This window comes from Diceros bicornis, chromosome 8 (genome assembly GCF_020826845.1).
Source record: "Diceros bicornis minor isolate mBicDic1 chromosome 8, mDicBic1.mat.cur, whole genome shotgun sequence".
Classification (NCBI taxonomy): domain Eukaryota; kingdom Metazoa; phylum Chordata; class Mammalia; order Perissodactyla; family Rhinocerotidae; genus Diceros; species Diceros bicornis.
In genome coordinates, this window is record NC_080747.1 from 7,230,370 (window position 1) to 7,238,212 (window position 7,843).

The following is a 7,843-nucleotide window of genomic DNA, read 5'->3' on the forward strand; positions in this document are numbered from 1 at the left end:
CTGTCTGGGTTACAAAACAGGATCTCTGAGAAACAATTGTATGCACTGGCGAAAAGAGAAGTTTCTTTGTTTTGAGTGCAAAGGCTAGTTTGGCTTTTTTTGTTATGGGATCCGGGGAAGCTTTAATTTGTTCCCTTTGATATAAGTGATTAAACTGCCCCTTTGGTAGTTTAAATTGTAATTGCTGAGTAAGTACATATGTTTGTCAGAGTTGAAAGGTCAGACATCGCTGGGAAGGTCGGGCCTTTGTTTGGCCACAGAGCGGGTATTGTGAGCTGCTCTGCCTTCCTGGTGACCCCAGGCCGGCTTCTCCGGGAGGCCCTGGGTAGTCCATATATTAGATTTCTCCACTGTAGATCAAAGGTGGGTGAAGACTCACTTCTATTGGGTAGTTCCTAACAGCACTGCTCTTGGGATTTGCATCAAGTTTGCCTCAGGACACTAAGGGTAACGTTATAGGATAGCCCTGCTCCGACCAATTTTACCCTTAGCAGGGAGGTATTTTATAGCTAAAAGTGAAGCGGCAGTCTCTCTTCTGGGTTTCAGAAAAAAGTTAAGGTAATAGAATTTTCTCAATTTTAAGGTGTCCCTGCATAAAATTTCTTAAGCCTCTTGGTACTTGTTACCACAATTCTGGTTTAGATACTATGAGAATTGGCATAAACTTTTATAGCACTTGGCTATTTTTCACTTATTTTATCCATATTTCATGATGTTCCACAAAAGTGCCTGACACTCTACTGTTTGAATGAGTTTGAGAATCATGGGTCTGCAAGGAGAGCCAGTGGTTCCACAACATTGTCCTGACGGCAGGCCCTGTATCTTGAGAGTTCCCTCTGCCAGCGCTGTGGCGGTCTCTAATATCAGGTCTCCTTCCAGCTTCATCCTGGCCCTGATGCTGTGATTCATGATGTGGCCGTCCATTTCCTTGCAGCCAGGCACTCTGCTCTCCAATGCTCATCTTGAAAGGCCGGTGTCTTCTCCCCCTTGTTTTGTTTTTTTAACTTAAGGGCCTCCAGGTGACCTCAGGAGTTATGGCTGTGGTATGGGAGGTGATGTCCAAGGGGAGGTTGCAGAGTCCAGTTGACCCTCTGTGAGCAGGAATTTGCCCTCCTTGAAATACCTTGGTTTTCCTAAGCTTGGCAGGGGATTTCTCTATGGGCTCTGTTCAAAATATGTGTGATTGCATATTTACTTTTGTGATTTTCAGTACATCTAGATGAGCAATGTGTTGAGTCTCTTAAGGAATGACACGAAATTTCTTATTGGCATAAAAGCAATCCCCAGTTTGCATTTCTGGACTGTTGTCTGGCATGCCCTAAGCCCTCAAGCTAGGGACAGCAAATAGGTTTTATCTGACTGATCAACTCTAGTCAATTGGTGGTCATTTTCTGGTGTTCTTCGTGATTTGGGGGCCCTACCCTGGCTCTTAGGAAGGGGAAGAAATGCTATGATCGATTAGCAATGTCTGCCATGGGTCTGGGTGGGAAAGGGGCAACCAGGTAACCATATATTCCCTTTCAGGCTTCTAATGGAATGATGTGTTCCAGCAGCGTGGAGCCAGCTTTCAACAAGAAGGAGCCCCAAGCACTCGGACTTCTCTATAACTTATGTCCTGAGATACTTTGAGTCATCAGAGTCAGTCAGCATGGCAGCTCAGAGCTTAGGCCCTGACGCCAGACACGCCTGGGTTCAAATCCTAGCTCCACCTCACCAGCTGTGCGGCTCTGGGCAAAGACCGGAGCAATGATGGACCTTTAAACTCTGAGAAACACTAGGTGTTTACTCAGCAATTACAATTAAACTACCAAACAGGTAGTTTAATCACTTATATCAAGGTAATAAAAGCTTCCTTGGATCCCATAATAAAAAACTTTGTGCCTCAGTTTCCTCATGTATAAAATGAGAATCATAATACTAACTACTCCAGATGGTTGCTACAAGGATTAAGTAATTACTACATATAAGGTGCTTGGTTAAAGACAGCCACTGTTTTCACAATCGTCAGTCCCCTCATCCCCCGCCCATAGCCTGGACTCTTCCTACTGGCATGGCCACCAGCCTCACCCCTTCAAGCCCTTCACAGCTGCACTGCTGTGACCTGCTGCTGCTTCTCTGGTACTGACCATATGCCACTCCTGGGCTGCCTTTCACCACTGCCTGGATTCCACTTCCCCAATAACAACAACAGTAGTAACAGTTCCCTTTTATGGAGTACTTCCTATATACCAGGCATAGTGCTAAGCCCTTTATATGTATCATTAAGTCTTTCAACAGCTCTAGAAGGGTGATATTATTGTACCCATTTCATGGATGAAGAGGTGTAGAGAGCTTAAGTGACTTGCCCTAGGTCATATAGTAAGTAGCAGAATCAGGATTTAAACCCAGGTGTCTCCTTGATAACTTAGATTTTTTTTCTCCTGGCCAAATTTTTCCTTTGGTCAGGACCCCCCTCCTTGTTTCTACCTGGCTTTTCTTAGCACTAATGATTTAGATGATTATAATAAAGATATTCCAGGTAGAGCTTTTTTAAAAAAAGGTCCAGGCCAAGGATTTCCAAGTGGTTTCCACAATGGGTCATGTGATCAGAAAGTCCTGGTTTCTGATCAGGTTTTATCCAATTCATGTACTTTGTTTTTATCCAATTCATATACTTTGTTTTTATCCAATTCATGTACTTTGGTCTTATCCAATTCATGTACTTTGTTTTTATCCAATTCATGTACTTTGTTTTTATCCAATTCATGTACTTTGGTCTTATCCAATTCATGTACTTTGGTCGTATCCAATTCATGTACTTTGGTCGTGTCCAACTCATGTACTTTGTGGTTACTGGATCTCAGAATATGTTCAGCCTTTATCCCTTCTTCCAGTTAAGCTTTCAAGAAATGGCTAAAATATGCCTTCTAAGTTTCTTTTCTACTTATCGGAAATGGATGATAATGGGAGGTAGAATATGTTATTTAAAATACGTGGGTTGTTTGAAAGAAAAAAAATGAGCTTGTTTGATTGCATGTATGCCAGTGACAGGCCAAGTTCTAGGCACTGAAGAATTTAGGTTATATCAACGACAAGACTGGCATTAACAGCCTACAGGATTCTGGGCACCTGGGGAGGCCAGTCAGCCAGGATGTACCTCCTTTCTCTTTTAGGTTTGCAAGCCTGGTAGCAGCTCTCAACTTAAAGGTGAGCAAGTCAATACAAGAGATTGTCCTCTCACAGAACCCAGTGGACCCACACATTGCTCCCAAATTGGCCATGCAGCCAGAAATTTCAGGAGTGCTTGGGGACACTTACATGGTCAAGGATTCCTGCCTACTGGCCTCTCAATTCTAGGCCGGTTCCCTCCCACTCACCTCCTCCCTTTCTTTCTTGTTTTAGGAACGGTCCTTTTCCCTGCCCTGATGTTTTGGTTGAGACCAACATCTCTTCTGATGAGAGAGAGTGGCAGCCAGAAGGAAGCTTCTCCACTCTTCTCCCGAACACCCTACCCCAGAACACAACACACTGCCTGTCTGTAGATATTCACTAGGGGCTTTTTTCTGCTAGTGCAGTAGACACCTGTTGGGCTCACACTGATTTCCCTTCTATGAGAATTCCCTCCATCTCTCACTGCTTAAAAAGGATGTGACCAGAGAAAACTCCAGGCAAAGCGACACAGGTGCTGAGAGCCGGAAGCAGGCTGGCATGCACTGAAATGGGAAGGGCCTAAGAGATGATGGCAGGCACACCCCCATCTGCCACAGACACAGTCTCAAAGCTGAGGCATGTCTGTGTGCCCGGAGCTATCCTGGGTGTCACCTCACTCAGACTTGATTGAAATCCTGTTTTTCTTTCAATCTTGTGAAATACTTCAGAGGAATTCCAATAAGCTTCTTTTAAAAAAATTGTGCATGTATTTTGTGATTATAATGGTTATTATTATGGCTGTTATTATTGTTATTATTATTTTGCTTAGGCTGGTAAGAGTTGGTTTCAGTTGTGGTTAACTAAAAGAACCTCTCCAAATACACCTAGTTGAGTAACAAGTAGGCAGGGAATAACTAGGTCCATTTGAAGAGGGATCAAGTGATATTTACTATATACTGTGCCCCCCAAGTGATATATACCAGCACAGACTGAGCACTTCCCACCTGCCAGGATTTTCCACTTACACCCCACCAGGAAAGTTCACTCAAACTCTCTCTTCATCACAGGCTATGAGAAGTAAAGAAAACAAAAAAAACAAAACATAAGTATGAACGTGATCAAACTTAAAAAGTAAACAGTAAACTGGAAAAAACATACTTGCCACAGATCTGACATTCAAAGATATCCTTGATCCATAAAAATAAGCAATGAAAATCCCAAAAGGAAAATGATGTACAAATAGCCAATTAATATGTTAAAAAATCTGTTAATAAAGAAAAGAAAATTAAAATAGCAGATTTCCCCCCCACCCCAATTATCAATTGGGAAAAACTTACCAAAATGACAAAGCCAGTTGTTGGTACAAATGTTGAAGACAGTTTCTCCTGCCCACTGCTGGAGGGAATGTAAAGCAGTACAGTGTACCCTTTCTGGAGTTGGCTTGAGAATATCAATCAAAAGCCTTTAAAATGTTCATATCTTTTGACCTAGCAATTCCAATTCTACAGCTTTTATTAGGGAAATAAGTTGTGTAGAAAGAGAGACACATATTTCATTGCATTATTTATATAATGGACAGGGGATTTTTTTAAAAACTGGCTTTCTTTTTGGAATGAAGGGCAGTTTCCCAAGTGATATATATTAACATTTACTGAGCACTTTCCATGTGTCAGGTGCTTTTCTAAGAGCTTTACCTGTATGAACTCATTCCTGGAGGCACTCACAGTCCGGCTGGGGACCACTGGGGCAGACACATGGCACAATGAGAGAAGAGGGCTGTACTGGTCTAGCCTCGGGGTGTAACAGAAAACCACTCAAATTAGCATTAGTTTGGGGGAAAAAAAGGATTTTGGGGTCAGAAATCCATGAAATCTCAGCATGGATAATAACAACAGCTGAGACTTACTGAGAGCTTTCTATGGGCTATCCACTATTCTAAGCACTTTGTATGTCCAATATTTTTAATCTCTACCCAATCCTGTAAGGTAGGTACTATTCGTAACCCCGTTTTGCAGGTGAGGAAACCAAGGCAAAAGAGAAGATAAGTGGCTTGCCCAAGGTTGAAACAGCAGTAATGACAGAACCAGTGATGACAGCCAGCCAGGCAGCTAGCTCAAGAGCTTATGTTCTTAACTAGATTCTTAACATGGCTGGATTCTAGAGTTGAAACAATGCTACCAAGACCTCTTGGCTTGGCTTGCATCTCAGAGCTTCCTTCCTAGGTGGGCTCCCTCCATGTGTCCCCATGGTGGCAGCCCAAAGCCCACACTGACCTCACAGCTCACCATAGCAATAGAGAAGTTCTTCCCAACAGACCCAGCCTACATCCTGGGGACTGACAGGTCTGGTTTGGGTCATGTGCCCTCCCCTAGGACAAGGTCAGCCTCCTGAGAACTCTGCAGGACCACTACAGAAAAGAGGAAAAGTGGTTTATCAGAAGAAGGGTTGCTGGGTGGACACATGCATGTCCACACTGAAGACCAGTTCATTGTGATTAAGGGCTGAAATGAAAATTGGGTAATGGAATTCCTGCTGTGTGCCAGGCGTTTGCAAGGCTGTGGGGAGCTACTAAGGCATGGTTGTTCCCCCCAATCAACTGGGGAGAGCACAGGCAAAAGGAAAATTGCAACAAAGAGTAATGGAGCCTGAGGAGATGGGCATAAGTGATCAAGAGGTGAGCAGGAGCCAGATCTGGAGGGCTGGCAAGCCCAACTAAGTGGTAGTGAATAGTAACTACCAGTGCTTGAACGCATACCACATGGCAGGCACTAGGCTAAGCAGTGGGTATACATTTATCTTAACTCTGGTACCCACTGTGCCACAGGTGAGGAAACTGATACTTAGAACAATGAAATAACTTGGCCAAGGACCCACAGTGATGCAGTCAGGATTCACTAGTCTACAAACACCTTGGACTTAACCACATTGCTAAGGGGAAGCCAGCAAAAGTCATATTCAAATTCGTTTTTTTTCCCACAAGTAATCCACACTGAAAATGAAATTTCTTGGTTGCTAGCAATCTGATATATATCTATTATTAAGGTATACAGTACACACATTTAAGAACTTATTTCATGGGCTCCAGCAATGAAGATGTGGTCATTAAATATTCTATTTTTTCCAACATGCTTTTAAGTATCACCAATATGGTGTGCAAATAGTGCCATTTAAAATATCAGGGAGAAAAAGCTGGAAGGATTTCAGATCCAAAAACAAAGACCCTGAAACCACCAAAGGGGAAACTGGATCTGACGGAGCACACTACATATGGAAACCCTGAAACCGCTGCCATGCTCTTGGGAATATTCAGTTACAAGGGAGACCCAGCTCTGACCCTTCTGCAAGGAGACAGTCAACAGAAGACTGTATTTGCTAGGAATTCACTTCCTGTTAACAAGGCTTCTAACTCTGTACAAGACAGAGAAGGCAGGGCAAAGACCCCAGCTGGCTTTGAAGAGATGAACTCTGATTCTTTAGGAGTCTGAAAAGAAAAAGAAGAAACAAAACAAAACAGGAAAAAAGAAGTATTGTGTAGAAAGGCCATATGATCCACCCAGCTGTTAAATCCTATGCTCCAAAGGGTTTGCTAGAAAGGCTGAAGAAATGACAGAAGTAAGCCAATAGAAACCTGAAATTCTTTTCTTGAATATTTCTTACTACATTTCTTCTGCAAATAGCCACGACATATAGAAGATATTAAAGAGCGCCTACTAACTAATTTGCATTTTACTTCCTGGGTGGCTTTCTAGGCTATCCATCCCTGTATTCAACCCACTGCAAGCCACTCTCCCTGCTCCCCACACTCCCCAGCGGAATAAACTGCCCTTCATTCGGTACATAACCACATATACAGTGTTTCTATTATGGCATTGTAAAGAAATCGTCTTCTCCACTAGATTCTAACTTACCTCCGTCCTCAGCATCTCAGCAGATGCAGCTGCTCAGAAAACATTTGTTGAGTGAACTAATGAAATGCTTCTGCACATTTATAAATATTGCACTATCCCATTGTACGTCTCTGTGGTCATCTTTGGTCCAGGAACTCCTCAAGTGCAAAGTCATGTCTTATTCCTCTTTATACCCATTGCCTAGCATGGTGCCTAACAGTTCGTAGCAAATAGCAGGAGCTCAGTAAACGTTTGAATGGTTAAGCACAAAATTTCTTCAACACGTGATGCGGTAGGAAGGGGTACGTAGTAGAGTAATAAACAGAATTATTGATGGAGAAAAACTTGTGAATTAGTGACAGTCTTTTTCGGTCTATAAGCGTGAGTGATGGGAAACGGCAGTTTTCTGGGTAAATACACATGTACCTTCTACATTCCCAGCAGGGGTAATTTCTCACAAGTTGGAAGAGGGGGGCTAACAGGAACCACATACAGGTGCTTCGCATTTAAACTCCACAACAAACCTATTAGGCAGGTATAATCCCCGTTGTGCAGAAGAGGAAACAGGCCCGGCGACGTTTATTTCTTGCCCAAGCCACCCAGGTGCTCAGTCCCAGGCCACTGAGTGGCATCGGTAAACTTGGCCCTTCTGGGCTTCCGTAGGTCAGAATAAACTTGGGATATCCTCGGCCAGGGGAGGACCAGTATTTTGAAATTCACGTTAGGTTTGCGGACTCGAGCGCGAAGGTTGTGAAGCCAAGCCCGCCCTAAATTCTCATCAACCCCGCGAAGCCAATACAGTCTCCATCCCTCACCTAAGGAGACCC